Genomic DNA, 24,565 nt, shown 5'->3' with positions numbered 1-24,565 from the left:
CAGAGTGAGAGAGGACAATAACATGGTGCACCCACAGCAGAGTGAGAGAGAACAATAACATGGTGCAGCCACAGCAGAGTGAGAGAGAACAATAACATGGTGCAGCCACAGCAGAGTGAGAGAGAACAATAACATGGTGCAGCCACAGCAGAGTGAGAACAATAACATGGTGCAGCCACAGCAGAGTGAGAGGACAATAACATGGTGCAGCCACAGCAGAGTGAGAGAGAGAGGACAATAACATGGTGCAGCCACAGCAGAGTGAGAGAGGACAATAACATGGTGCAGCCACAGCAGAATGAGAGAGGACAATAACATGGTGCTGCCACAGCAGAGTGAGAGAGAGGACAATAACATGGTGCACCCACAGCAGAGTGAGAGAGAGGACAATAATATGGTGCACCCACAGCAGAGAGAGAACAATAACATGGTGCAGCCACAGCAGAGTGAGAGGACAATAACATGGTGCAGCCACAGCAGAGTGAGAGAGGGAACAATAACATGGTGCTGCCACAGCAGAGTGGGAGAGGGAACAATAACATGGTGCTGCCACAGCAGAGTGAGAGAGAGGACAATAACATGGTGCAGCCACAGCAGAGTGAGAGAGAGGACAATAACATGGTGCAGCCACAGCAGAGTGAGAGAGGACAATAACATGGTGCAGCCACAGCAGAGTGAGAGAGAACAATAACATGGTGCTGCCACAGCAAAGTGAGAGAGAGGACAATAACATGGTGCAGGCACAGCAGAGTGAGAGAGGACAATAACATGGTGCAGCCACAGCAGAGTGAGAGAGAACAATAACATGGTGCTGCCACAGCAGAGTGAGAGAGAGAACAATAACATGGTGCAGCCACAGCAGAGTGAGAGAGAGGACAATAACATGGTGCAGCCACAGCAGAGTGAGAGAGAGGACAATAATATGGTGCAGCCACAGCAGAGTGAGAGAGAGGACAATAACATGGTGCAGCCACAGCAGAGTGAGAGAGGACAATAACATGGTGCAGCCACAGCAGAGTGAGAACAATAACATGGTGCTGCCACAGCAGAGTGAGAGAGAGAACAATAACATGGTGCTGCCACAGCAGAGTGAGAACAATAACATGGTGCAGCCACAGCAGAGTGAGAGAGAACAATAACATGGTGTAGCCACAGCAGAGTGAGAACAATAACATGGTGCAGCCACAGCAGAGTGAGAGAGAACAATAACATGGTGCTGCCACAGCAGAGTGAGAGGACAATAACATGGTGCAGCCACAGCAGAGTGAGAGAGAGGACAATAACATGGTGCAGCCAGAGCAGAGTGAGAGAGGACAATAACATGGTGCACCCACAGCAGAGAGAGACAGAACAATAACATGGTGCAGCCACAGCAGAGTGAGAGAGAGGACAATAACATGGTGCAGCCACAGCAGAGTGAGAGAGGACAATAACATGGTGCAGCCACAGCAGAGTGAGAGAGAGGACAATAACATGGTGCACCCACAGCAGAGTGAGAGAGGACAATAACATGGTGTAGCCACAGCAGAGTGAGAGGGAACAATAACATGGTGCAGCCACAGCAGAGTGAGAGAGATCAATAACATAGTGCAGCCACAGCAGAGTGAGAGAGAGGACAATAACATGGTGCAGAGACAGCAGAGTGAGAGAGAGGACAATAACATGGTGCAGCCACAGCAGAGTGAGAGAGGACAATAACATGGTGCAGCCACAGCAGAGTGAGAGAGAACAATAACATGGTGCAGCCACAGCAGAGTGAGAGAGGACAATAACATGGTGCAGCCACAGCAGAGTGAGAGAGAACAATAACATGGTGCTGCCACAGCAGAGTGAGAGAATACAATAACATGGTGCACCCACAGCAGAGTGAGAGGAAGAACATGGTGCTGCCACAGCAGAGTGAGAGAGAACAATAATATGGTGCTGCCACAGCAGAGTGAGAGGACAATGACATGGTGCAGCCACAGCAGAGTGAGAGAGGACAATAACATGGTGCAGCCACAGCAGAGTGAGAGAGAACAATAACATGGTGCTGCCACAGCAGAGTGAGAGAGAGAACAATAACATGGTGCAGCCACAGCAGAGTGAGAGAGAGGACAATAACATGGTGCAGCCACAGCAGAGTGAGAGAGGACAATAACATGGTGCAGCCACAGCAGAGTGAGAGAGAACAATAACATGGTGCTGCCACAGCAGAGTGAGAGAGAGAACAATAACATGGTGCAGCCACAGCAGAGTGAGAGAGGACAATAACATGGTGCAGCCACAGCAGAGTGAGAGAGAACAATAACATGGTGCTGCCACAGCAGAGTGAGAGAGAGAACAATAACATGGTGCAGCCACAGCAGAGTGAGAGAGAGGACAATAACATGGTGCAGCCACAGCAGATTGAGAGAGGACAATAACATGGTGCAGCCACAGCAGAGTGAGAACAATAACATGGTGCAGCCACAGCAGAGTGAGAGAGAACAATAACATGGTGTAGCCACAGCAGAGTGAGAGGAATAACATGGTGCAGCCACAGCAGAGTGAGAGAGGGAACAATAACATGGTGCTGCCACAGCAGAGTGAGAGAGGGAACAATAACATGGTGCTGCCACAGCAGAGTGAGAGAGAGGACAATAACATGGTGCAGCCACAGCAGAGTGAGAGAGAGGACAATAACATGGTGCAGCCACAGCAGAGTGAGAGAGGACAATAACATGGTGCAGCCACAGCAGAGTGAGAGAGAGGACAATAACATGGTGCAGCCACAGCAGAGTGAGAGAGGACAATAACATGGTGCTGCCACAGCAGAGTGAGAGAGAGGACAATAACATGGTGCAGCCACAGCAGAGTGAGAGGACAATAACATGGTGCTGCCACAGCAGAGTGAGAGAGAACAATAACATGGTGCAGCCACAGCAGAGTGAGAGAGAACAATAACATGGTGCACCCACAGCAGAGAGAGACAGAACAATAACATGGTGCAGCCACAGCAGAGTGAGAGAGAGGACAATAACATGGTGCAGCCACAGCAGAGTGAGAGAGGACAATAACATGGTGCAGCCACAGCAGAGTGAGAGAGAGGACAATAACATGGTGCACCCACAGCAGAGTGAGAGAGGACAATAACATGGTGTAGCCACAGCAGAGTGAGAGGGAACAATAACATGGTGCTGCCACAGCAGAGTGTGAGAGAGAACAATAACATGGTGCAGCCACAGCAGAGAGAGAGAGAGGACAATAACATGGTGCAGCCACAGCAGAGTGAGAGAGGACAATAACATGGTGCAGCCACAGCAGAGTGAGAGAGTACAATAACATGGTGCAGCCACAGCAGAGTGAGAACAATAACATGGTGCAGCCACAGCAGAGTGAGAGAGAACAATAACATGGTGTAGCCACAGCAGAGTGAGAGGAATAACATGGTGCAGCCACAGCAGAGTGAGAGAGGGAACAATAACATGGTGCTGCCACAGCAGAGTGAGAGAGGGAACAATAACATGGTGCTGCCACAGCAGAGTGAGAGAGAGGACAATAACATGGTGCAGCCACAGCAGAGTGAGAGAGAGGACAATAACATGGTGCAGCCACAGCAGAGTGAGAGAGGACAATAACATGGTGCAGCCACAGCAGAGTGAGAGAGAGGACAATAACATGGTGCAGCCACAGCAGAGTGAGAGAGGACAATAACATGGTGCTGCCACAGCAGAGTGAGAGAGAGGACAATAACATGGTGCAGCCACAGCAGAGTGAGAGGACAATAACATGGTGCTGCCACAGCAGAGTGAGAGAGAACAATAACATGGTGCAGCCACAGCAGAGTGAGAGAGAACAATAACATGGTGCACCCACAGCAGAGAGAGACAGAACAATAACATGGTGCAGCCACAGCAGAGTGAGAGAGAGGACAATAACATGGTGCAGCCACAGCAGAGTGAGAGAGGACAATAACATGGTGCAGCCACAGCAGAGTGAGAGAGAGGACAATAACATGGTGCACCCACAGCAGAGTGAGAGAGGACAATAACATGGTGTAGCCACAGCAGAGTGAGAGGGAACAATAACATGGTGCAGCCACAGCAGAGTGAGAGAGATCAATAACATAGTGCAGCCACAGCAGAGTGAGAGAGAGGACAATAACATGGTGCAGCCACAGCAGAGTGAGAGAGAGGACAATAACATGGTGCAGCCACAGCAGAGTGAGAGAGGACAATAACATGGTGCAGCCACAGCAGAGTGAGAGAGAACAATAACATGGTGCAGCCACAGCAGAGTGAGAGAGGACAATAACATGGTGCAGCCACAGCAGAGTGAGAGAGAACAATAACATGGTGCTGCCACAGCAGAGTGAGAGAATACAATAACATGGTGCACCCACAGCAGAGTGAGAGGAAGAACATGGTGCTGCCACAGCAGAGTGAGAGAGAACAATAATATGGTGCTGCCACAGCAGAGTGAGAGGACAATGACATGGTGCAGCCACAGCAGAGTGAGAGAGGACAATAACATGGTGCAGCCACAGCAGAGTGAGAGAGAACAATAACATGGTGCTGCCACAGCAGAGTGAGAGAGAGAACAATAACATGGTGCAGCCACAGCAGAGTGAGAGAGAGGACAATAACATGGTGCAGCCACAGCAGAGTGAGAGAGGACAATAACATGGTGCAGCCACAGCAGAGTGAGAGAGGACAATAACATGGTGCAGCCACAGCAGAGTGAGAGAGAGGACAATAACATGGTGCAGCCACAGCAGAGTGAGAGAGGACAATAACATGGTGCAGCCACAGCAGAGTGAGAGAGAACAATAACATGGTGCTGCCACAGCAGAGTGAGAGAGAGAACAATAACATGGTGCAGCCACAGCAGAGTGAGAGAGAGGACAATAACATGGTGCAGCCACAGCAGAGTGAGAGAGAAGACAATAATATGGTGCAGCCACAGCAGAGTGAGAGAGGACAATAACATGGTGCAGCCACAGCAGAGTGAGAGAGAACAATAACATGGTGCAGCCACAGCAGAGTGAGAGGAATAACATGGTGCAGCCACAGCAGAATAGAGAGAGAACAATAACATGGTGCTGCCACAGCAGAGTGAGAGAGAGGACAATAACATGGTGCAGCCACAGCAGAGTGAGAAAGAGGACAATAACATGGTGCAGCCACAGCAGAGTGAGAGAGGACAATAACATGGTGCACCCACAGCAGAGTGAGAGAGAACAATAACATGGTGCAGCCACAGCAGAGTGAGAGAGAACAATAACATGGTGCAGCCACAGCAGAGTGAGAGAGGACAATAACATGGTGCAGCCACAGCAGAGTGAGAACAATAACATGGTGCAGCCACAGCAAAGTGAGAGGACAATAACATGGTGCAGCCACAGCAGAGTGAGAGAGAGGACAATAACATGGTGCAGCCACAGCAGAGTGAGAGAGAGGACAATAACATGGTGCACCCACAGCAGAGTGAGAGAGAGGACAATAACATGGTGCAGCCACAGCAGAGTGAGAGAGGACAATAACATGGTGCTGCCACAGCAGAGTGAGAGAGAGGACAATAACATGCTGCAGCCACAGCAGAGTGAGAGAGGACAATAACATGGAGCTGCCACAGCAGAGTGAGAGAGGACAATAACATGGTGCAGCCACAGCAGAGTGAGAGAGGACAATAACATGGTGCAGCCACAGCAGAGTGAGAGAGGACAATAACATGGTGCTGCCACAGCAGAGTGAGAGAGAGGACAATAACATGGTGCACCCACAGCAGAGTGAGAGAGAGGACAATAACATGGTGCACCCACAGCAGAATGAGAGAGAGGACAATAACATGGTGCACCCACAGCAGAGTGAGAGAGAGGACAATAACATGGTGCAGCCACAGCAGAGTGAGAGAGACAGAACAATAACATGGTGCAGCCACAGCAGAGTGAGAGAGGACAATAACATGGTGCAGCCACAGCAGAGTGAGAGAGGACAATAACATGGTGCTGCCACAGCAGAGTGAGAGAGAGGACAATAACATGGTGCAGCCACAGCAGAGTGAGAGGACAATAACATGGTGCAGCCACAGCAGAGTTAGAGAGGACAATAACATGGTGCACCCACAGCAGAGTGAGAGAGAGAACAATAACATGGTGCAGCCACAGCAGAGTGAGAGAGAGAACAATAACATGGTGCAGCCACAGCAGAGTGAGAGAGAGGACAATAACATGGTGCAGCCACAGCAGAGTGAGAGGAATAACATGGTGCTGCCACAGCACAGTCAGAGAGAACAATAACATGGTGCAGCCACAGCAGAGTGAGAGAGGACAATAACATGGGGCAGCCACAGCAGAGTGAGAGAGAGGACAATAATATGGTGCAGCCACAGCAGAGTGAGAGGAATAACATGGTGCAGCCACAGCAGAGTGAGAGAGAACAATAACATGGTGCAGCCACAGCAGAGTGAGAGAGAACAATAACATGGTGCAGCCACAGCAGAGTGAGAGAGGACAATAACATGGTGCAGCCACAGCAGAGTGAGAGAGAACAATAACATGGTGCAGCCACAGCAGAGTGAGAGGAATCACATGGTGCAGCCACAGCAGAGTGAGAGAGAACAATAACATGGTGCAGCCACAGCAGAGTGAGAGAGGACAATAACATGGTGCACATATATCTCCACATATGTGACGTAGTACACAATTTACAGGGCCCACTTTTGTCTCATGAGTGTTATTTTCAGATGTGTTGGCTAAAAAGTATGCAAAAGTACCGGAGAAGGCCAAAACCATTTGCGGACTGCCATCTCCCTCTCTGTCTTTTTCTCTAGCTCCCTCTATGTCTACATCTGTCTGTCTTTCTCTTTCTCTCTCTTTGAACTCTCTCTTATCACATAATATAGATGAGAGCAGAGCAGCAAGGTTGTGATGCTGTTGTAAGATGGCACTGGAGAAGATGGCAGACGTTTTACGTGCCCCCAGGCGATTTCGTTTTTTTGTTAGCTTATTTGCGTTGTTTGTAACTTATTTTTTTTCTTATTTTGTACATAATATTGCCACTACCGTCTCTTATGACCCAAAATAACTTCTAGACATCAGGACTGCAATTACTCACCACGGACAAGCAGAATCCTCTTTTTCCTTTCACAACAACAGCCCGACGCGAAGGACATGCTGCTTCCTCGGGAACAGGCCCTGATCCCCATGATCTGCGTGAAGAGGAGGTGGAGAAAGAGGTCCGACTACCTTCTGAGAATTCGTAGGCGATCGAATAAACCAAATTTCCCTCCATCCTGCTTGCAAATGTGCAATCTTTGGACAATAAAATTGACGAATTACGCATGAGATCAAACTACCAACTGGACATTAAAAACTGTAACATCTTATGCTTCACAGAGTTGTGGCTGAACGACGACAACATAAACATACAGCTGGCTGGTTATACGATGTACTGGCAGGATAGAACAGAGGCGTCTGGTAACACAAGGGGCGGTGGTCTATGTATTTTTGTAAACAACAGCTGGTGCACGATATCTAAGTAAGTCTCAAGCTATTGCTCGCCTGAGGTAGAGATTCTCATGATAAGCTGTAGACCACACTACATACCGAGAGAGTTTTCATCTGTATTCTTTGTAGCTGTTTACAAACCACCACAGTCAGATGTTGGCACCAAGACAGCACTGAATGAGCTGTATTCCGCCATAAGTAAACAAGAAAACGCTCACCCAGAGGCGGCGCTCCTAATAGCCGGGGACTTTAATGCAGGGAAACTTAAATCCATTTGACCAAATTTCGATCAGCATGTTAGATGTGCAACCAGAGAAAAAATAACTATACTCCACACACAGAGACACATACAAAGCTCTTCCTCGCCCTCTATTTGGCAAATCTGACCATAATTCAACCCTCCTGATTCCTGCTTACAAGCAAAAATTAAAGCTGGGAGCACCAGTGACTATAAAAAAGTGGTCAGATGAAGCCAATGCTAAGCTACAGGACTGTTTTGCAGCACAGACTGAAACATGTTCCGGAATTACTCTGATGGCATTGAGCATACCACATCTGTCATTGGCTTCATCAATAAGTGCATCGATGACGTCATCCCCACAGTGACCGTACGTACGTACATACCCCAACCAGAAGCCATGGATTACTGGCAGCATCCGCACTCAGCTAAAGCCTTGAGCTGCCGCTTTCAAGGAGCGGGACTCTAACCCGGAAGCTTATAAGAAATCCTGCTATGCCTCCGACGAACCATCAAACAGGCAAAGCATCAATACAGGACAAAGATCGAATCGTACTACACCGGCTCTGACACTAGTCGGATGTGGCAGGGCTTGCAAACCATTACAGACTACAAGGGGAAGCACAGCCGAGAGCTGCCCAGTGACAAAAGCCTACCAGATGAGCTAAACTTCTTCTATGCTCGCTTTGAGACAAATAACACTGAAACATGCATGAGAGGACCAGCTGTTCCGGAAGACTGTGTGATCATGCTCTCCGCAGCCAATGTGAGTAAGACCTTTAAACAGGTCAATTTTCTCAAAGCCGCAAGGCCAGACGGATTACCAGGACATGTACTGCGAGCATGTGCTGACTAACTGGCATGGGCTGACCAAGCGTCTTCACTGACATTTTCAACCTCTCCCTGTCCGAGTCTGTAATACCAAAATGTTTTAAGCAGACCACCATAGTCCCTGTGCCTAAGAATAGTAAGGCAACCTGGCTAAATGACTATCTACCCATAGCACTCAAGTCTGTAGCCATGAAGTGCCTTGAAAGGCTCAAATCAACATCAACACCATCATCCAAGAAGCGCTAGACCCACTCCAATTTGCATACCTCCATTGCACTCCACACTGCCTTTCCCACCTGGACAAACACCTATGTGAGAATGCTATTCATTGACTACAGCTCAGCGTTCAACACCATAGTGTCCTGAAAGATCATCAACAAGCTAAGGACCATGGGACTAAACACCTCCCTCTGCAACTGGATCCTGGACTTCCTGACAGGCCGCCCCCAGGTGGTATGGGTAGGTAACAACACATCTGCCATGCTGATACTCAAAACAGGGGCACCTCAGTCCCCTCCTGTACTCCCTGTTCACTCATGACTGCACGGCCAGACACGACTCCAACACCATCATTACATTTTCCGATGAGACAACAGTGGTAGGCCTGATCACCGATAACAACGAGACAGCCTATAGGAAGGAGGTCAGAGACCTGGCCGTGTGGTGCCAGGACAACAACCTCTCTCTCAACGTGATCAAGACAAAGGAGAAGATTGTGGACTACAGGAAAAAGAAGACAGGGCTGCAGGGGAGCAGGTTGAGTGCTTCAAGTTCCTTGGTGTCCACATCAACAACAAACTATCATGGTCCAAACACACCAAGACAGTCGTGAAGAGGGCAAAACCTATTCACCTCAGGAGCCTGAAAAGGTTTGACATGGGTCCTCAGGTCCTCAAAATGTTCTACAGCTGCACCATCGAGAGCATCCTGGTTGCATCACTGCCTTGTATGGCAACTGCTCGGCCTCCGACCGCAAGGCACTACAGAGGGCAGTGCGAACGGCCCAGTACATCACTGGGGTCAAGCTTCCTGCCACCCAGGACCTCTATACCAGGCGGTGTCAGAGGAAGGACCTAAAAATTGTCAAAGACTCCAGCCACCATAGTCATAGACTGTTCGCTCGGCTACCGCACGGAAAGTGGTACCAGAGCGCCAAGTCTAGGTCCAAGAGGCTTCTGAACAGCCTATACCCCCAAGCCATGAGACTCCTGAACATCAAGTCAAATGGCTACCCAGACTATTTGCAGTGCCCCCACCCCTCTTTACACCACTGCTGCTCTCTGTTGTCATCTATGCAAAGTCACTTAATAACTCTACTTACATTTACATACTACCTCAAATAACCGGTGCCCCCGCACATTGACTCTATATTGGTCCCCCACTGTATATAGTCTTGCTATTGTTATTTCACTGCTCTTTAATTACTTTTACCTCTTATTCTTATCTGTATTTTTTGAAACTGCATTGTTGGTTAGGGGCTCGTATGTAAGTATTCGGCACAAATTTTTTTGATTTGATGTGATGACATGTGCGATAATCAGGTGCATAACACATTCTATTACTAGTGAATCAGCCAATTATAAAAAAGAAAAGCACAAATCACTTGTGTTTTGTGAGACCATGTTGACAGAGTGCTCTTTTCAACCCCTGCATATGTTCTTCTAGTATTCCGTCGATAGAAAGATACTAAGTGATTGACAGTACTTTGGTCTTGGGTGACATGTGTACATTGAAAACATACGGCCGCAGCAAAACAAAATGGCAATCCTTGTTCCATCTATTGACATGGTACGTGGAATTTGCCTTGCGGTCAAGGCCGCCACCCTCTAATGCGATTAAATGCGCACACATACCATTCCCCTGCCTGCATCGGTACAAATCCCAGCATCTACCAGTCCGGCTCTGTATCTCCCGTCTCTCTGTGTCCCCTTCATTTCATACCTGTCTCTGTCATTGAAAAAGAAGAGAATATGGAAGAAAACTGCATGTCCATTCTCCTTGTGTTGGATTATGAGTGAGATTGTACATTGCCTCCTAGTCACTGGGTTGCAGAGACCATGAGTGGCATAACCCATCCTGTGAGTGACTGGTTTTTATCCCGCTTCACTCCACACACACATTCCAACCTTATTTAATGGTTCAATAACAATGCTTATATCTTTCTGCTAGAGAATGTTGTTTCCATTCCTTTATTGGTCCATCCATTACCACTGCAGATGCTTTGCCGACATAAGTGCATACTTCTCATGCCAGCAAAGCAAATGAAATTGAATTGAAAAGAGAGGGAGAAAGAGAGATTAAGCGAGGGGTGGGAGAGAGAGAGATTGAGTGGAGAGATTGAGAGAAAGTCCTGAAGAGAAGCGTCGTTCCCCTTGCCTCCCACCCTGTATTATCATAGGGCGGCTGCTGAAGGCTTCAGCACTTCTTTGTTTTGGCGTGATGTGGCTGCACAGAAGCCCAATTGTTCACCACTGACGGGGCTCTCTCGCTCTCTCTCGATCTTGGAGAGAACTGAAATTTGATTGCAGACAAGCTCACTAAGGTATTGCCTTACCTCCAACTATAAGTAGGATTAATCCGTATTAATTAATAATATGAATCAAGATTCATAATATAAACATCCTTAGCGTAAACAAGCTAATGAAGGCATTGTCTTAGTGAAGAACAAGTGCCAAATCCAAAGCAAGCCAATCAGCCAGCTCACAGAGCCCACAGCACTCATGCCTTCTTATTGTCAAGCTAATCATATGAAAATGTGGAGGAGAGATGATATTATAATCACAATAATAACAAATGGGAGGGATGGCATAGCAATGCCTTGCTTTTGTTTGATTACACTGCACAGTTGATTTGTTCCATTTCAGGGATGAGCAAGACTGGATAGGCCCACTGCAGGGAAGGCTCGCTACAAAACATTTACATTTAATTTAATTAGTGCAAACTGGTAGAAAGAAGAAAAAACAGGCTCCCAACAATGAAATGAATTACTCATGAGTAAAAGCTCAAAAAATCAACAAACCCTTCAGATGTTGAGAATATTAAATCATAAGACCGGAAAATGTACATTTGAAATTGGTTACACTGGGCTTTTAAAGGGAACGTTTATCCGAATGCCCAAAGTGATTCCAGAGATTATCACTTTGAGTTGACCAGCTCTATTGTCATGTAACATCTGATATATTATTTAAATTAGGGTTGGGCAAACATGCAACCACCATGACAATTTATGCTTATGAATATAATTCAATAGCATGATTCCTTTTATGCATTTGAACTATTTACACTGAGTGTACAAAACATTAGGAACACCTGCTCTTTCCATGACATTGACTGACCATGTGAATCCTGGTGAAAGCAACAATCCCTTATTGTCACCTTATGTCACTTGTTAAACCCACTTCAATCCGTGTAGATGAAGGGGAGGAGACAGGTTAAAGACACATTTTTAAGAGTTAAGACAATTGAGACATAGATTGTGTACATGTGTCATTCAGAGAGTGAATGGGTAAGACAAAAGATGTAGGTGCCTTTGTATGGGGTATGGTAGTAGGTGCCAGGCACACTTGTTTGAGTCTGTCAAGAACTCCAAAACTGCTGGGTTTTTCACACTCAGCAGTTTCCTGTGTGTATCAAGAATGGTCCACCACCCAAGCGACATCCAGTCAACATGACACAACTGTGGGAAGCGTTGGAGTCAACATGGACCAGCATCCCTGTGGAACGCTTTCAACACCTTGTAGAGTCCATGCCCCGACGAAGTGAGGCTGTTCTGAGGGCAAAAGGGGGTGCAACTCAATATCAGGAAGGTCTTCCTATAGTTTTGTACACTCAGTGGATTTGTTTATGTCTATATTCTCAAATGACTTACAGAATATGGCTGCAGAAGAGACAGTATAGTTATTTATAATGCATAAAAAGATATATTGAGTATAGAAGAAGTTCTTGCTACAAAATAAATGGTTACCCAGATTGAGCTTGGCAGGACTTTTCAACCCCTGATCCTGCGTAGACCGTAGCAGTCTTTGTTTAGTGACCTTGAGATCTGTGACCTCACCTTTCTTTCCCGTCTCACAGAACACGAGTAGCCCTGGATGATATTTTGATGGACTCTCTACGTGTCAGTCCCTGTCAACATTACTAAGTAAGAATGCTTGATACCTCCAGCTTCACGGACAAAGTGTCTGATTTCTCCATCAACGGCACAGGTGTCTGATTTAGACATGTTACAAAACAGAGGAACATTAAAAATTGACACCGACAGTTCACATTTCTCTCTGGTCTGTCCATTGGTCTTTCAGTTCCCACAACCACCATTACTGCTGATACAGAGACATATTCTTCCAGGGCAAAGTATATTGGGAGATAAAAACAGGTGCTGAGATAAAGTAATCAGCTGTGGCAATTTGCTGACATAGTTTGGGACAGGAGTGAATCACAGTCACACTCCCACGGAGACCAGACCAGATCAGACGAGGCGCTAGCCTTCTAATGAGCTGCAGCTCCAGCCCATGTCTGTCAATGGCAGGGAGAAATAGTGTGTGTGTGTATGTGTATGTGTATGTGTATGTGTATGTGTATGTGTGTGTGTGTGTGTGTGTGCGTGTGTGTGCGTGTGTGTGTGTGTGTGTGTGTGTGTGTGTGTGTGTGTGTGTGTGTGTGTGTGTGTGTGTGTGTGTGTGTGTGTGTGTGTGTGTGTGTGTGTGTGTGTGTGTGTGTGTGTGTGTGTGTGTGCGCGAGTGTGTATGACAGAACAAAAAATTGACTTATTCTCCAAATAGTAGCGGGCTGATCAGAAATTGTCAAATAGCTTAGCAATTGATCAACTAAATAAAAATGGTGTGATTTCCCATTACCATTGTATAATTGGTTTGGGAATTGGTCCACAGATAATGAAGACGAGGACAAAGTATAGGTACATTCATTTTCAATTTTTCATAACTTTCTGAAGAATTGGCTCCATGATGGTCATTGTAAAACTGTTGATAATTGAGAAGGTTCTGTTGTTATTGTGTAACCTTTCAAATTCACAGTACATCCCTCATCATATATTTGCATTCAATTGTTAAACTGTTCATTCGCATTTACTTTGAAAACAAATATTTGCAAAAAATAATCTAATCAGTTTTCCAATCAAGTTTGGAAATTGTTTGAATGTTGAGATTTCATTGGTCTTTTGGCACAGTTGATTTGAATTGACTAATTAGGTCACCTGCCATTTGAAATAGGCTAGGTGTGCCAGTAAGCCTATAATGTTGTTTTACAACACTGTTTTTAGATGCCAATTTATATTTTAACATTTTGGAATTAATTTAAACCTTCTTAAGTCATAGGGTATCGGCCAGGCCTTCCACAAATGCCCAATATTAATGTTCAGAGTTCAAGTTGGATCTTGAGTGTTGTCACTATGTGGGTCGCCTGTGGGAACTGGTAAATGTTCAGCGCAGCAGCAGTCTCAGCGATAGACAACCGACGGAGCTGTTTCGCCTGTTTCGCCAACTCCTCCCTCGCCTTGGTTGGAAGTAGCCTCGCCGGAGCGGGGCGTGTCGCGGTGGGCGGGCTCCAGTGCGGTGCTGATGCTGTCTCTTCAATTCCACGGTTGCAGGTGGAACGACAGGGCTAGCTCCGTTCGCATCTGGTAGCTGGAGAAGAAGAAAACACGGCATTCTGACCTGCTTCACTCACTGGATAACAAAATAAGCGGCATATCCAGATTAGGAATATTACACCTTTGATGTCTGGAGAATTATCGAGAGGGATTTCAGAAAGACACAAGTAAGGACTTTTCTTCTATGTTTTTCTATGGTCATAATTCCTTTGCGTCTGTCTGTCTGCGTTTTCTGACAGCGCTGCTGTGCTGGAAGCAGTATGTGGATGTTCGGACAGCGTGACAAACAACAGAGCATGGTTATATCAGACTACGGACCTTTTTTTGCTGTCGATTGCAGTTCTGAAATCATGTTTGTGTTGAAAGAGATATGATAGGTTAGTATGTTGTCATCATAATAATAGGACGCCGTTTCCTTAGAGAAGAATGTATACATGACTGTAGATGGAGGGATGCGTAATGGGTCAATATTTTGGAAGGGATTATTCGGACCTGGCAGCAGTGTCCTTCTTTGGGATGAGACATAGCCTATAAGCGGGCAGACAGCTGCTCTATATTCTACGTCCAGAAATTGGCCCGCTGTTTGTAATAGGCTACATTACCGAGAATGGGGAAAAAAAGAAGAAAAAAACAGGAGAGTGCGTTTCATTTTTCACATGTTCAGAAAAATATGATTAATGTGATTACTGTATAAATTGATATACCTTATGATTGTAATTTTAGGCAATGTTAATGTCGGAGAATCCAATATGAGACGAGCGCGTCTTTTCATTGCCCAGTCTGGATAGACATCTAAGGCTCCAGTATCAAACCAAGTTCAGAAAGATGGTCATATGCTTCTTGCTGCAGAGAATGAGTCCACTGTCTATTCACCTATTATCAATCACGCTCTTTAGTGATGTCCCCCTACACCTTTTCCAAATCCTTGAAAGGAAGAATTTATAGCTTGAATTTACTTGAGAGCCGACTTGGGAGCTCAGGACATATAAATATTGAAGTTCACAACATGGGCTTCATTAAATACGTTTTATTGGCGCTTTACAGTGATCTTTTAAGGCTTGAATAGTTTAGGCCACTCGAGGCAATGCATTATTTGGTCTCTGAAACACCGCATTACAGTTCTGTCTGAAAACGATCCGGCTCTATTGCATTATAGCTGCATTTACGTACACACATATGTATATATACATTCCAATTCATATATATATCAGCCCGCTATTACATTACATTATTATAGCATAATTGACCTTTTTTAATGACAAATGCGATATATATGATATTTGATAATAGCAGTATAGCAAATGCGACTCAAATGTATTCCACTGTGTCGCTATACCTTAGCCCACTGGGGTGCGTAACCGTCTCTCCTTAGGGTCCCTCAATATCAGATAGAGAGAGGGAAAATACCATGTTCCACGACAGTTAATGGTTACGTTTACATGAAAACTTGTGCTACATTGGGGATAGCTATCGGGGTAGGAGGGGGGCCTGGAGTTGATTGACGCACACATAGACCAGGCAGTGGTGTATATCACTTATCGAACAGGCTGTCTTCTAATTCCAATACAGACCCCTGGGCTAAATAATTGGACATGATGACCCTTCTGAATTGAACATCTAGATTAAGATCTCACTTTATTCGTCAGTTGGTCCACAAGGTCCAACAAAATGTGACTTTCCGCTTCATCCAACCCCTCCTAAAGACATACTGTACCTATACAAACAGGGTTGGGAAGGTTATTGTAATCCGTTACAGTTACTAGCTACCTGTCCAAAATTGTAATCAGTAACGTCATTTTTGGATGACCCAAACTCAGTAACGTAATCTGGTTACTTTTAGATTAGTTTTCCTTTAAGAGGCATTACAAGAAGACAAAAATTGCTATTACAGGATAAACCAATGTTGGGGTTTACATAGCTGTCCATAAATGGGGCAGCAGGTGGTCAATTGGTTAAAGTGTAGGGCCATTAACCATAAGGTTGCTGGATCGAATCCCCGAGCTGACAAGGTAAAAATCTGTCGTTTTGCACCTGATCCTCGGTAGGGGTCAATGTAAATAAGAATTTGTTCTTAGTTGACTTGCCTAGTAAAATAAAAATGCATGTATGTTGCATTAAACTGTATGAGTTGAAACACATTGCTTTCTTTCTGTTACAGTTTACGATTAGTCTTTACATTTAAAAAATGTTTAAAAGTCTGTCAGATTTCTAGTCATTCCAATTCATTTAATTTCCCTTGATCTTCAAGAATAGGATTTGGAAATATGGAAATATAGATTAGCCAAGTTGTTCTACCTGAGCGTAACCCAAAAACGAAGGATTTGTTCGTCTACTCTGTTGTTTATGTTGTTGTCATGGACAACTGATTGGGCCCATTGCGTCGAGTTGAAAAAGAAATGCTCCTCTCATGGAATGGCATGCTTTGAGGACCACCGAAAAGTGCTATTTGCACGTATGAATGTAACAACATATGCTGCATTTGCTATAGACCTATTGTTTCTGTTTTTGTTGGTGACACTTTGAGATCTCGATCATTTGCAGCTGTTTACGTCTATCAAAAGTGCGCGAGTTTGAGCATGTGTCCATTAAGCCTATCATACATGTTTGTTTAATCACCACAAATAGATTGAGCAATAAAAGTCCCACTTGTGGTCTACTTAAATTAAACTCATTTTGACAGTATGGAGAAGTTGGGTACCGCACTATAGAGCAGTTGAAAGAGCGCATATTTCACTGGCTGTCCACAAAACTATGATTAATAGGCAGTTTAACCTTCTTCAATTCAACCATTATTGGGTTAAAATACACATGTGCATTTGTGAACAGCCATCAACAACAACCACAATCAGTAAACCGCAAATAGCTAAATGACAGAGCAGCAGTGTGATTCACACCAATGCGCTATGAGGATATCAATAATAAGTGATATCCGTATCGCCGTAGACTACACCACTGCTTTCGTCCTTACCTCCAAGCATTATTCAAATTGGATAATCTTTGGATGCCGAGAGCAGTCGCACCATTGGATGACATAGTTTAGCCTACAAAAGCCTATTCCTACTCTATTCCACGAACAGTCAAACGTATTTGGTGTGTCATCGTAATGGTCTCTGACTTGTAGTCAGACTCGCTCAGCTGAAACAAATTTAAACTTGCTCCTTTTGCCATTGCTGATTTGAATGACATTGAGGAAACATAAAGCTGTCAAACAAATGTTTCGCAAACATCTTTTCTGAATGTTAAAGTAACCCTAGAAGTAAACATCTAGGTCTTCAAAAGTATCTGTAATTACAATACTTTGCTGGTAACATAAGGGATGACAGTCGCAGTTTTTTGTAATCCGTTACTCCACAACCCTGCATAAACCATGCATATACAGTGCACACACACACACACACACACACACACACACACACACACACACACACACACACACACACACGCACGCACGCACGCACGCACGCACGCACACACGCACACACACACACACACACACACACACGCACGCACGCACACACGCACACACACACGCACACACACGTATACACTGAGTGTACAAAACATTAAGGACAGCTTCTTAATACTGAGGTGCACCCCCCCCCCCCTCTCAGCACAGCACTCAAAGGCACTTAAATCTTTTGTCTTGCCCATTCACACTCTGAATGGCACACATACACAATCCATGTCTCAATTGTCTCAAGGCTTAAAAATCCTTCTTTAACCTGTCTCCTCCCCTTAATCTACACTGTTGGAGGTGGATTTAACAAGTGAGGGATCTTAGCTTTCACCTGGATTCACCTGGTCAGTCTATGTCATGGAAAGAGCAGGTGTTCTTAATGTTTTGTACACTCTGTGTATGTCATTGGCAGTTTAATAGCCTCTATACCATTCCCCGCAACCTCATTTCTGTTCTATTCTGTTATTTCTAATATTACTATCTAATTGTGTTTGGGCTGTACTATGAAGGGAGGTTGGTTTCAGCTAAAGTCTATACAATGCCAAATGACTGGGTGAATATATTGTTTATCCCTTGCATGTTCAGGAAATCGCAACAAATACAATGAATTCAACCATTTGAAATGTGATCATCTTCTCTCAAGCTATTGAATGAAGTACTCTTTCAGGGACATCCTAACATGCTATTGACTTTGGTCTGTAAAACGGTTTTGACTGACAGTGAGTTTATAATCCATGAATAACGCACAGGCTGATTAGCATCTTCTCTAATATGCTTCCATATTTACCACTGTGGCGCTGCCAACAGACGAGAATGTGGAGAATCTATATGTACACTTTCTATCTATTGTTCTACTCACTGTGTTTTATGGAGGGTGCTTAACATTGCCATGATGGGTTGAGATGATTTATAATAATTGCAAATTCCCCTCAATCTGAATAATTGATTCCAGACCTGTTATTCACTGAGTGCAAAAGTGGGTTTCAATGTCCTCCGCTTACATTTGTGTGCTCCTATCCACTGTTATGCAACTTTCCTGAATACAAAATCCATACATAATAGGAAACTCGGATAATCAACCTACATTTAAATGGCTCTGCAATCAGAATCCATTGGTACGTTGGATAGCCTCTGAACTAGGCCTTTTGAAACGCTGACGTATTAATGTACCTCGTCTAGGAAGTAGCCCCACAATGTAAAAGTTATATTTGATTATTTTCTATTTCATTCTATTCTGTTGTATTTTATTTTATTGTATAATATTCTATTGTGGTTTGATAATGGGCAAGAGAGGTTCATCATCTCTAAAATGTCAGCCAAATGGTAATTTCAGGATACTTTGTTGGTATTGTATTGTAGTGGAGAGGTTCATAAATCAAAATGTCAGACACAAGGCCTCAGAAATCCTATCCACTCAGAGGACAGTCCTTGAATGGTATTGAATAGCTCAGCTGCCATTTTCCCTGACACAGACATCAGGGGTTCCTCTTCCTCTCACCTCTGTTGATACGTGCCCCGTCGCTAGGCCGTCACTAGGCCAACACGGGCATGACCTCCTGTTCTGGTTCATCACTGTCAGTGAGGGAGGGAGGGAGGAAGGGAGGGAGAGAGAGATGAGGAACGAGAGAGAGAATCAGGCACGGTAATCTCCCTGTAATCCCTCACACAGCAGCGACGAGAGCAATCTGCCTCATTAACTCTCTGCTCCTATTCCTTCATCCATCTTTCTATTCCTTCATCCATCTTTCCATTGCTTTATCCATCTTTCTATTCCTTCATCCAAACGAAGGAATGAGCAGACAAACTTAGGGGAGGTAAGAGGCAGACAGCAGACACTTTCAGTTGCAAAGAGAAGGAAATGGAAAAACACATCTGGAATATAAAGACCCTCTATCCACCGTAACCCTCCACCCCCCTATCTCCTCCATTATGTTGATGTGTCTGTGATGAGGGGTGACGTGCCCTGCCTCTTCCAGCCTCAGCCTCATCTAGTGCTTTGATTACGCAGTCAGATCCGAGTAAGTTATGGGAGGCCTCTGATGGAGAAGGCCCTATGATCTAACAACGTACTTAAAGACCTCTCATTTTCTTTCACACTGATTGGTTCAATCCTACTGAAAAATAATACAGTGCAGAGTATTGATTGATCTGATTGGGTTAGTTGAGTTTGATTGGTAGGCTTGGAAGGGATTTTGCCACAAGGAGTAATGGCAGGCAGGTGTTTTGGGTGTTTTGGGGGATGTTACATTTTGCAGCCCTTTCTGGGTTTTGGTGGATGAATGACCATGGTTGCGTAGTGATATTATAAGAATTGAGTCACCAAAGGGACTGCAGCTGAAAAAGCCCTGTATTTTAATCATGCATGAGTTTTTTTCCTGAATAGTTGAAAGAAGCAAACCCAGCCCTTTTCATTTTGGAGTTATCCCAAAAACAGCAACACAAATCCAATGAATTAATAAGATGCTTTCTCTGTAGCACTTGCCTCAACTGAAAGCCACATTTGATGTATTTGATGTCTCTAAAGAGCCATGGAAGTTGGGTTCCTCAGCGAGCCTCCTTCTCCTTCTCCTCCTCCTTCCCCTCCTTCTCCTCCTATTTCTCCTTCTTCTCATCCTCCTTCTCCTCCTCCTTCTCCTTCTCATCCTCCTTCTCCTCCTCCTTCTCCTTCTCCCCCTCCTTCCCCTCCTTCTCCTCCTATTTTTTCTTCTTCTCCTCCTCCTTCATTTTCTACTGTCATACCACATATCTTTAGCCAGGCCTGGGTGTTGGGGGTATGCATTTTAGGTGTGACGCATTGCGTTAGCACTCTCCAGCGAGCTATTTAACCTAAATTACTACAGCACAAAAGACAGCTGCTTTCTCTGGTTTAAAAATACTCCATCTCACCTCCCCCGCCTTCAGAAGGGTATCTGTTGGGCAAATGGAGTGATGTAAGCTCTCCATTGATTGATATATCAGGTTGACCAGCATGAAAAAATACTGCAGTTTACTATAGAATACTACACTACATATTATATAATTCTATAGGAAACTATAGTATACTGTATAATACTATAGTAAATACTACATGATTATAGTAAATGGATCGTTTGATTTGATCGTAAATAACATTTGAATTGATTTGATATTTCAGAGCTTCCCCCATAATTTGTGCCACCCATAAGTCAGTAACCCACATGCCAAGTATAGACCATATATCGTGTTCCCTACAGGTTACAGAAAATAGCTCAGAAGCTCTGAACTATCCATTTAGACCCCAGTCCTACCTCCCTACCTCCCTACCTCCCTCCCTACCAACCTACTTACCCCCCTACACCCTACCTCCATACCTACCACCCTACCTACCTACATACCTCCCCCCTCCCTACCTACCTCTCTACGTACCTCCCTACCTACCCCTCCCTCCCTCCCTCCCTCCCTCCCTCCCTCCCTCCCTCCCTCCCTCCCTCCCTCCCTCCCTCCCTCCCTCCCTCCCTCCCTCCCTACCTCCCTCCCTCCCTCCCTCCCTACCTCCCTACCTCCCTCCCTACCTACCTACCTACCTACCTACCTACCCCACTACCTACCTACCTACCTACCTACCTACCTACCTACCTACCTACCTACCTACCTACCTACCTCCCTACCTACCTACCTACCCCCCTCCCTCCCTACCTACCTCCCTCCCTCCCTACCTCCCTACCTACCTACCTACCCCCCTACCTCCCTACCTACCTACCTACCTACCTACCTACCTACCTACCTCCCGACCTACCTACCCCCCTACCTCCCTCCCTCCCTCCCTACCTCCCTACCTCCCTCCCTCACTACCTACCTACCTACCTACCTACCTACCCCCCTACCCCCCTCCCTCCCTCCCTCCCTACCTCCCTCCCTCCCTCCCTCCCTACCTACCTACCTACCTAACCCCCTACCTCCCTACCTACCTACCTACCTACCTACCCCCCTCACTACCTACCTCCCTACCTACCTCCCTACCCCCCTACCTCCCTACCTCCCTCCCTCCCTCCCTCACTACCTACCTCCCTACCCCCCTACCTCCCTAACTACCTCCCTACCCCCCTCCCTCCCTCCCTCCCTCCCTCCCTCCCTCCCTCCCTCCCTCCCTCCCTCCCTCCCTCCCTCCTCCCTCCCTCCCTCCCTCCCTCCCTCCCTCCCTCCCTACCTACCTCCCTACCTACCTACCTACCTACCTACCTCCCTACCTACCTACCTCCCTACCTACCTCCCTACCCCCCTACCTCCCTCCCTCCCTACCTACCTCCCTCCCTCCCTCCCTCCCTCCCTACCTACCTACCTACCTACCTCCCTACCTACCTACCTCCCTCCCTCCCTCCCTCCCTCCCTCCCTCCCTCCCTCCCTCCCTCCCTACCTCCCTCCCTCCCTCCCTCCCTCCCTCCCTCCCTACCTACCTACCTACCTCCCTACCTACCTACCTACCCCCCTACCTACCTCCCTCCCTCCCTACCTACCTACCTATCTACCTCCCTCCCTCCCTCCCTCCCTCCCTCCCTCCCTCCCTCCCTCCCTCCCTCCCTCCCTCCCTCCCTCCCTCCCTCCCTCCCTCCCTACCTCCCTCCCTCCCTCCCTACCTCCCTCCCTCCCTCCCTCCCTCCCTACCTCCCTACCCTCCCTCACTACCTACCTACCTACCTACCTACCTACCTACCTACCTACCTACCTACCTACCTACCTACCTACCTACCTACCTACCCCCCCTCCCTCCCTCCCTCCTCCCTCCCTCCCTCCCTCCCTCCCTCCTCCCTCCCTCCCTCCCTCCCTCCCTCCCTCCCTCCCTCCCTCCCTCCCTCCCTCCCTCCCTCCCTCCCTCCCTCCCTCCCTACCTACCTCCCTCCCTCCCTCCCTCCCTCCCTACCCTCCCTACCTCCCTCCCTCCCTCCCTCCCTACCTACCTCCCTACCTACCTACCTCCCTACCTCCCTCCCTCCCTACCTACCCCCCTACCTCCCTCCCTCCCTCCCTACCTACCTCCCTCCCTCCCTCCCCCTCCCTACCTACCCCCCTACCTCCCTCCCTCCCTACCTACCTCCCAACCTCCCTCCCTCCCTCCCTCCCTCCCTCCCTCCCTCCCTCCCTCCCTCCCTCCCTCCCTCCCTCCCTCCCTCCCTCCCTCCCTCCCTCCCTCCCTACCTACCTACCTCCCTACCTACCTACCTCCCTCCCTACCTACCTACCTCCCTACCCTCCCTCCCTACCTCCCTACCTACCTCCCTACCTCCCTCCCTACCTCCCTCCCTACCTCCCTCCCTCCCTCCCTCCCTCCCTCCCTCCCTCCCTCCCTCCCTACCTCCCTCCCTACCTCCCTCCCTCCCTCCCTCCCTCCCTCCCTCCCTACCTACCTCCCTACCTCCCTCCCTACCTCCCTCCCTCCTCCCTCCCTCCCTACCTCCCTCCCTACCTCCCTCCCTCCCTCCCTCCCTCCCTCCCCCTCCCTCCCTCCCTCCTCCCTCCCTCCCTACCTACCTACCTACCTACCTACCTACCTCCCTCCCTCCCTCCCTCCCTCCCTCCCTCCCTCCCTCCCTCCCTCCCTCCCTCCCTCCCTCCCTCCCTCCCTCCCTCCCTCCCTTCCTCCCTCCCTCCCTCCCTACCTCCCTCCTCCCTCCCTACCTCCCTCCCTACCTCCCTCCCTCCCTCCCTCCCTCCCTACCTCCCTCCCTACCTCCCTACCTCCCTCCTACCTCCCTCCCTACCTCCCTACCTCCCTCCCTACCTCCCTCCCTCCCTCCCTCCCTCCCTACCTCCCTCCCTCCCTCCCTCCCTCCCTCCCTCCCTCCCTCCCTCCCTCCCTCCCTCCCTCCCTCCCTCCCTCCCTCCCTCCTCTCCCTCCCTCCTACCTACCCCCCTACCTACCCCCCTACCTCCCTCCCTCCCTCCCTACGTACCCCCCTACCTACCCCCCTACCTCCCTCCCTCCCTCCCTCCCTCCCTCCCTCCCTCCTCCCTCCCTCCCTCCCTCCCTCCCTCCCTCCCTCCCTCCCTCCCTCCCTCCCTCCCTCCCTCCCTACCTCCCTCCCTACCTACCTACCTACCTACCTACCTACCTACCTACCTCCCTCCCTACCTCCCTCCCTCCCTACCTACCTACCTACCTACCTACCTACCTACCTCCCTCCCTCCCTCCCTCCCTCCCTCCCTCCCTCCCTCCCTCCCTCCCTCCCTCCCTCCCTCCCTCCCTCCCTCCCTACCTCCCTCCCTCCCTCCCTCCCTCCCTCCCTACCTACCTACCTACCTACCTCCCTACCTACCTACCTCCCTCCCTCCCTCCCTCCCTCCCTCCCTCCCTACCTCCCTCCCTCCCTACCTACCTCCCTCCCTACCTCCCTCCCTCCCTACCTACCTACCTCCCTCCCTCCCTCCCTACCTACCTACAGTCTATGGAAAATGTTTTATTTTTTATATTTCTCCAGTAGGTTTGCTGAAAGAGAAAGCCTTCACTTCTATGCCAAAAATAATCAAACTAAAACACATTAAATACTACAGTAATGTCTGCAAAAAGTAAATACTACAGTATACTAGAATCACAAAAAACACTACATTAATTACTATAGTACAGACTACAGTTTTCTTTTACTACAGTATTTATACTATAGTAGAAAAGAAAAAAAACACTCTCAGTGAAAAAACACTCACAGTGAAAATTATAGTATTTATACAATATTATAAACTGGATGGTTCGAGCCCTGAATACTGATTGACTGCATGACAAAATGTTTATTTTTACTGCTCTAATTATGTTGGTAACCAGTTTATAACAGCAATAAGACACCTCTGGGGTTTGTGGTATATGGCCAATATACCATGGCTAATGGCTGTATCGAGGCACTCCATGTTGTGTCGTACACACGAGCAGACATTAGCAGCGGCCATATACCACACCCCCTCATGCCTTATTGCTTAAATATACTGTAGTATTTTTAAATGTGGGTGGAGCCATTCTAATG

The 24,565-nt window shown here is 47.4% G+C and overlaps 1 protein-coding gene across 10 annotated transcripts in view; it reads left to right on the top strand.

The window, feature by feature from the left end:
* The first annotated feature begins 14,144 nt into the window (after positions 1-14,144).
* Positions 14,145-24,565, top strand: part of LOC109896506 (neurexin-2) — a 1,132,408-nt gene continuing 1,121,987 nt past the window's right edge. For all 10 annotated transcript variants that reach the window (XM_031832475.1, XM_031832476.1, XM_031832477.1 and 7 more), the window contains exon 1: positions 14,145-14,309. The gene's annotated coding sequence lies outside the window, so the exon portion shown is untranslated. The remainder of the gene's footprint in view (positions 14,310-24,565) is intronic.

Source organism: Oncorhynchus kisutch, linkage group LG9 (genome assembly GCF_002021735.2).
Source record: "Oncorhynchus kisutch isolate 150728-3 linkage group LG9, Okis_V2, whole genome shotgun sequence".
NCBI classification, from domain to species: domain Eukaryota; kingdom Metazoa; phylum Chordata; class Actinopteri; order Salmoniformes; family Salmonidae; genus Oncorhynchus; species Oncorhynchus kisutch.
The sequence above is the reverse complement of the archived record's forward strand: the minus strand, read 5'-3'. Positions and strand labels throughout refer to the sequence as shown.